This window comes from Carcharhinus amblyrhynchos, chromosome 21 (assembly GCF_965287045.1).
Source record: "Carcharhinus amblyrhynchos chromosome 21, sCarAmb.v2.hapA, whole genome shotgun sequence".
NCBI lineage: Eukaryota > Metazoa > Chordata > Chondrichthyes > Carcharhiniformes > Carcharhinidae > Carcharhinus > Carcharhinus amblyrhynchos.
In genome coordinates this window covers 35,885,531-35,893,644 of record NC_137344.1, presented here as the reverse complement: position 1 = coordinate 35,893,644, position 8,114 = coordinate 35,885,531, and positions in this window count along the sequence as shown.

The following is an 8,114-nucleotide window of genomic DNA, read 5'->3' as shown; positions in this document are numbered from 1 at the left end:
TTTCTAATTTCTATATCATCTCTCCTCGTGCAGTGAATATCATTAATGTAACTACAGACAATGGCAGCAGTATCTAACTCAAGTCAGTACACTGCATATGTGTACCTGAGCATTGATACTCTATTCAATTGAGAGGCATTGTACCTGAACTGAATCTTTTCCTTACCTCAGATATACAGGGCAGAATTCTCCCAGTAAAATTCTGTGTCAAATTCATATGAAAACTGGAGTAATTCACACTGTTCTTTTTAGTGGGAGTTCAGAGGAGAATCTCCTACACTCCATGCACTGCAGAGGCATGAATATTATTAAATTTTAGGGGGCAGGGCATATCCCATTGGAGAGGCTGAGGTCAGTGCGCTGAGTATCGAGATCAGCACATGTGCAGTGGCCCTGCGCTGCCAACTTCCTGATCGCTGGCCAGCCCTGCAATGTCGCCTCTTCGCCCGCTCATGACCTGATCGCTGGTGCCCCCCCCCCCCCCCAACCATTCCTGAGCCCAGCCTAGACTGGCACGTCGGGCCCGCTGCTATCTCCAGCAGCCCCCCTCCCCTCAAAGTGCCAATCCCCCTGACTTCCCCAGCCTGCCCTGAACACTGGCCTCCGTTTCCCCCACCGATCCCTATGCAGAGTGGCAATGGGACCCCTGACCCCCCCCCCCCCCCCACTAATCGTCCCCCAGATCCCACCCCCTTGCTATTGTCCCATGCCTGATGGACAGTGCCAAGGTGCCCTTGGGCATTAGCACTTTGTCCACTGTGGAGTGACAGGGCACAGGATGGCACTGCCAAGGATGCCAATGCCAAGCAGGCACCTCCCCACTGCCTGACCCTCTGGGGAGCCCCAATTGCCCCCCTTCATTCCAGCAGGGTTGGGCTGCTAGCTCCCCAAATGTGGGGAGCTACTCTAAACGCCACTGGACTGAAATATTCTGGCAGGGTGGGAGATGTTAGCAGGCCCAGAGATTTCAATCCCGGGCCCGTTAATCATTATTAAATGATACTAAAATGACCATGTAAACGGTCTTTGCGTCTCCCTGCCGATTTCCGATGCAGAGCAAGCGCTGCCCGAAATCTGCGCTGGGAAACGCAAACGGGGCTCACACGATCCCCGTGAATTGGCCGATGGGAGAATCACGGCCATAATTTTTAACTGAAATCAGCAATAGGAGCTTAAACCCTGTTTCAACTGTCCCTACTGGCACGGAGAAGGGTACATTAAGAGGGAAAATAATTCCAATAACATTCACTCGCAATCTTAATGTAGTTAGGTTTCAAGAAAAAAAAAGTTTAGCAAATGACTACCAAAGTACTGAATCAGAATGCAAACTAGTTGCTTCAAAAATATTATTCGTATGCTCTTCGCTTGACACGGTGGCACAGTCGTTAGCACTGTTGCCTCACAAGCACCAGAGACCAGGCTCCATTCCCGACTTTGGTGACTGTGTGGAGTTTGCACGCTCTCCGTGTCTGCATGAGTTTCCTCCAGGTGCTCCAGTTTCCTCTCACAGTCCGGAAGACATGCTGGTTAAGTGCATTGGCCAGTAATTTCTCCTTCAGTGCACCCAAGCAGGCACCAGAGTGTGGCGACTGAGATTTTCACAGTAACTTCATTGCATTTTTAATGTAAGCCTATTTGTTACACTAATAAATAAATTTAAACCGATTGCCCATTCCAACCACGTAGCCCCTCCTTACCTACAGCTCCAATAAATTTGCTTCTCACAGGTTGACATCTCAACAGAAAAATGTTGGTTGACTCCTGAGACTGCACTTTACTTTTTTTCCTTCTTTCTGAGACGTGGCTTTCACTTGTGTCCCGGAGAATGCTTTTCAAAGTGCTTGCTTAACTTTATCTCACCTTATACTGCCTCTCATTCCAAGGCCATCACTATCGTTGTCCTCAGCACCGTTGTCACTTTGTCATACACATACGAGTATCATAAAGTATCACTGCTTCCTGGGGAATTGCTGATCTTTCAAAAAAGACCCACATTTCGTTGCTATGGTTAATGAAGAAAAACACTCTCCCATGTAAATTTTAATCGTCCTCACTTGCACATAAACCAAAGTACACATTAAAAAATAGTCATTGCAATCAATTAAACGTACATTATCCTCTATGTACTAGTTGTACATATGCTGTACTGTTGCAAAAAATTGATTTTGTTTGCAGAATTGAGAAGGTTAAATTCTGCCCTGCCCTGGATATGAGCCAATCAGGCTGAGGGTTTGCTCAGTCAACGTTTTAATAATTCTGATGCAATAAATATACAACCAAGAAAATAACTTAGTATTCCACGAATAACCTAGTATTCCAACTTTGAGCTATCCTTCTGGCAGCCATGTGTTAGATATCCATAGCTAGTTTATATCATAAGTTTTGGTAATGAGGAATTTATCAATTTACAGGAGTATTTGGCTATTGTAATTCAGTACTTGAGAAATGAGTGACACTATCATAGAATTCCTACAGTGCAGAAGGAGGCCATTCGGCTCAATGAATCTGCACCTACAACAATCCCATCCACACTCTATCCCAGTAATCTCATATATTTACCCTGTAATCCCCCTGACAAAAAGGGTCAATTTAGAATGGCCAACCTAACCTGCACATCTTTGGACTATGGGAGGAAACCAGAGCACCTGGAGGAAACCCATACAGACATGGGAAGAATGTACCAACTCTATACAGATTGTCACGGTTGAATTGAACCCTGGCACTGTGAGGCAGCAGTGCTAACCACTGTGCCACCATGCTAGTAAAGAGTTTTGTCGGCAGTACTCCTATGATAATGTAGTTAATAAATTTGTTGCATAAGATTGAACTGAATTGTCCAGATCAGAAAGATCCCACTTCCATCTCTCGTCCATAGTTAATCTCGGGAGCGCACAACATTAAAAATCACTGCACTTGCATTCAGCTTCAATGCACCTGGGCTTTGGAAAGGAATTCTGAAACATAAACTGGAGGAAAGCACCTCATCTTCTGACTGGGCACTTTATAGCCTTCCAGATGGAACATCGAGTGCAACAACATCAAAGCATAAACTCTCCTCTCCACCTCCACTCTATCTATTTTATTTCATTTCTTTTTTCATCTTATTCATCCATTTTTATTACTTTATATTTTCTTATCTTTATTTTTCCACTTCCAAAATCTTGCTATCTTATTTCAAAGCCCCCCCCCTGCTCCCCCCGGCCATCTGCCTCATTCCTACACTCTGCAGCTTTGTTTTGCCATTTACACATTCTGATTATAATGCTTTTGGCGCCTTTCTTCCTGTCATCATCACCATTTACATTCCCTTCTTTTTGTCTATGCCATTCCTATCAATTACAATCCCTCCCCACCCCTACACCCTCACAGTATATTGTCCACTTTTCCTTGTCTTCAGCTCTGATTAAGGGTCATCCAGACTCAAAGCGTTGGCTCTATTCTCTCTCCACAGATGCTGTCAGACCTGCTGAGATTTTCCAGCATTTCCTATTTTTGTTTCAGAGTCCAGCATCCGCAGTATTTTGCTTTTATTAGAAATATAAAATGTTACCTCCTGTTCATTGTTAGGTTATTTTGAAAATGTGAACGCATAGACATTGAAAAAGGAAGAATCTTACTTAATTTTGACTACCGCCCACGTAAACATCAGTAAATAACATACTGCCTCTTATGTAGGTTCATGTAGGAAGAAGAGTGGTCATTTGGGCATGGCAGTGGGAAGCAGCTTCTGTCTGTGAAATCATATTACTTTTAAAGAGTCATTCTTTGGGACATGACATAGAAACAAAGAAGATTGTGTGCAAAAAAACAAAGCAGGCAATAAAGTCCAGGGACCACAGATTATAATGTGAGAAAGTTTCTTTGTGCAGTATATAACATAAAAGCAGACTAAAGCAGCTGTTCGTTCTCCGGCTCATCCAGATCCAAATGCCATTGTTTAGCAAAGGACATTCCAAACCAATGGGGGAAAAAAATCAACAAGTGTTAGTATGCATTATAATTTCATATTATTATAATCTAACTCAGAGGGCAATCATAATACACTTGAATTTAACTCATTCTTTCTTGAGATAATCTTCAACAGCTATATATACAACTTGTTTAAATATTATTCACTATTCAGTTGTAATAAATGCTGATCATGAAATGTTTTTATTTCATTATTACATTTGGTTTCACCATATTCTATAACCAGTCCAGAAGTCTATTGTTTGGAACTTTTTTGAGAAGACCTAAGCAACTTATGGTACCATTTTAGTGCAGTACTTTGGAATCAGAAATGTGAAAGATATTATATTCGGATAAGTAAACCATTCTTCAAGACTTCTTTACAATGTTTTATCACTGTTTAATATTTCAGATAAGTATTTAAATCTACGGTATTTTCTGGTACACACACTTATGGTTGGGCGTTTAATGTCTTTCTATAATCCTTAAATTCCAAAATCACAAATGACTTGGTCCCAAACAGTCTGAACTGGAGAGTTACTGTGTATCAGGTTTATGTGATTGTTATGAACAACATTCAATTTTCGTTTCAGTTTGAATTCTGAAAAAGGGCTGTTAAATGACTGATATTAAGTCAGTCATTCTTCATGACTGATCCACCTGCAAATATTGACACACTGAAAAATTCCTTTCCCAACTTCTGAAAGGCGAGACCACTACACAGAGCTATTGTTGCACATGATGGGGGCAACTCTCCCAAAAAAAATTCAAAGTGCATGATTCGCTTAAAAACTGAAGTAACTCCTGCTGGTTTATTCAGTGGGATTTTCAAAACGAATCTGAGCACTGCAGAATGCCTTAGGGAAATTCACAGTGAAAATCAGGGGGCAGCACCTATTCCCACTGGGGAGGCTGGCAGCAGAACACTGAGTGGGACACTGTGCATTTGCTGATCTGTCAGTGCTGAGACTGGCGCATGTGCACTGATCCCGCACTGCCGATCTCCCAGTCACTAGCCAGCCTGATCACTGGCCAGTCCCATGACCCCACATTGCTGGCTGTTGGACCCCCACCCAACCCCAATCACTGGCCTCCCTTACTTCTTCAGACCAGCCCTGATGTCCCCCACAACCCTCCCAATGGCCTGTCCCAATTTTCTCTCCCCCCTCACTACCCCAACCCACAGCCCCAACTCACCCCATCCCTGACCCCCACCCCCCAAAAGATGACCAGCTTGACTGCTGTCCACCTCCCTCTGCCACAGATCCCAATGCACAGCAATATCAGGACCCATGATCCCTCTCCCCAACATAGGCCCCGCACCCATCTGGCCCCGGCCCATATGGCCCCACCCCTTGGCACTGTCCAGTGTCTGATGGGCAGTGCCAAGGTTCCCCTTGGGCAATGCTATTTTGTCCCTTGGGCAGTGCCAGGGGACCAGGCTGGCACTGCCAGACTGGCAATACCCATGGGGCACTCCCTTACCTTCAACATCCTGGGGATCCTCATGGCCTCCCTTCATTCCAGCTAGGTTGACTGCCAATTCCCCATCACTGGGGAGCTGATGTAAACTCTGGTGGAGTGAACTACTCCTGGCTGAAGTGGGGGGAGATGCTAGCAGGCCCAGACACTTCAGTTCCAGGCTCACTAATAGGATTTGAATCAAAATATGAATATTAAATCAGCTCCAGACCAATTTCCGGCACACAGCTGAGGACTCTGGAAATCCTGTCCCCCGAGACATGCTAAGGCCATAACGCCCATTGCAGAACCACCCAAATGTCTTCCGTTGATGTTTCCTGCTTGTTGTGCACTGGGTTAGAAGAATCGACCCTGATATTTCTTAACTTGTGTAACTTGAACATTGATGTCTCACCTCTTTCTCCCAGGTCTCTATTGAAGGCTTGCCTCTCTCTCTCTGCTCTTTACTGAAGTCTTGCCCCTCTCTCTGCTCTTCATTGAAGTCTTGCATCTCTCTCCCCGTTCTTTATCGAAGTCTCACCTCTTTCTCCCAGCTCTTTATTGACGTCTTTCCTCACTCTCCCCACTCTTTATTGAAGTCTTTCCTCTCTCTCCTTGCTCTTGAATGAAGTCTCACCTCTCCCTCCTGTTCTTATTGAAATTTTGCCTCTCTCTCCCAGCTCTATATTTAAGTCTCGCCTTTCTGCACTCTTCATCGATGTCTCACCTCTCGCTCCATGCTCTTCATACAAGTCTTGCCTCTTTCTCCCTGCTCTTTATCGAGGACTTGCCTCTCTCGCCACTCTTTATTGAAGTCTCGCCCTTTTCTCTGCTATTTATTGGTCTTACCTCTCTCTCCCCACTTTTTATTGAAATCTCACCTTTTTTCCGCGTTCTTTATTGAAGTTTCGTCTCTCCCTCCACTCTCTTTGTTTAAATCTCGTCTCTCTCTTTCCCCATTCTTTATTGAAGTTTCGCCTCTCTCTTCCTGCTTTTTATTGAACTCTCACCTCTCTCCCGTGCTCTTTATTGAAATCTCGACTCACTCCATGTTTTTTGAAGTCTTGCCATTTTCCGAGCTCTTCATCGAAGTCTGGCCTCTCTTTCCCTGCGCTCTTTATTGGAGTGTCACTCTCTCTTCCTGCTCTTTACTCTATATTGAAGTCTCACCTCTCCCTCCATGCTCTCTTTCGACATCTTGCCTCTTGCTCCACACTCTTCATCGAAGTCTGGTCTCTCTCTTCCTGCTCTTTATTAAGTGTCGTCTCGCTGTCCCCACTATTTATTGAAGTCTCGCTTCTCCGTGCTCGTCATCAATATCTTACCTCTCTCTCCCCACTCTTTATTGAAGTCTTTCCTCTCTCTCCCTCTCTCTATTGAAGACTCGCCTCTCTCTCCTTTCTTTATTGAAGACGTGCTCCTTTTTATCAAAGTCTCGCCCCTCTCTCTGCGCTTTACTGATATCTCACCTCTCTCTCCCCACTTTTTATTGAAGTCTTTCCTCTTTCTCCCTGCTCTAATTGAAGCTTTGCCTCTCTCTCCTTACTCTTTAGGGAAGTCTCGTCTCTGTCTCCCCGCTCTATATTGAAGTCCCACCTCTCTGCGCTCTGCATTGATATTTCACCTCTTTCTCTCCACTATTTTTTGAAGACTCGCCCCTCTCCCCACTCTTTATTGACATCTTGCCCGTCTCTATTCTTTACTGAAGTCTCATTTCTCTCTCTCTCCCTGCACTTTATCAAAGTCTCGTCCTTCTCTCTGCTCTTTATTGAGGAATCGCCTCCCTCCCCACTCTTTATTGACGTTTAGCCTCTCTCTTCCTGCTCATTATTGAAGTTTTGTCTCTCTCCATGCTCTTTATCAAATTCTCGATTCTCGCATCCCCACCCTTCTTCGAAGTCTCAACTCTCTCTCTGCTCTTCATTGAAGTCTCACCTCTCTCCTGCGCTTTGTCGAAATGTTGCCTCTCTCACCCCGTGTCTGACTTTGAAGTCTTGCCTCTCCTGCTCTTTATTAAACTCTCATCTTTCTTCCCCAGTCTTCATCAGAGTCTCACCTCTTGCTCTTTATAGAAGACTCACTTCCTTCTCTGCTTTTTATTGAAGAGTCGCCCCTCTTTCCAGGCTCTTTATTGGAATCTTGCCACTCTTCCCCCACGTTCTTTATCGAAGTCTCGCTACCCTCTCCACACTCTTGATTGAGGTCTTGCCTCCCTCTCCGCACTCTTTATTGAACTCTCATCTCTCTCCCACTCTCTTTATTGAAATCTCAACTCTTGCTCCACGCTCTTTATTGGAGTCTGGCCTCTCTCTTCCTGCTCTTTTTTGAAGTATAGCCTCTCTCTTGCTGCTTTGTTCTGAAGTCTCACCTCTCCCTCCACACTCTTCATTGAAATCTGGTCTCTGTCTTCCTGCTCTTTATTGAAGTCTTGACTGTCTCTCTCGGTGTTCTTTATTGAAGTGCTGCCTCTCTCTCCTCGCTCTTTCCTCTCTCTCCCTGCTCTATATTGAAGTCTTGTCTCTCTGCACTCTTTATTGATGTCTCACCTCTCTTTCTACGCTCTTCATCGAAATCTCTTCTCTCTTCTCTCTCTCTCTCTCTCCGCTCTTTATTGAAGTCTCACCTCTCTCACTGCTCTCTTTTTGTAAGTCATACCTTTTTCTCCATACTTTTCCTTGAAATCTTGCATGTCTCTCCACGGTCTT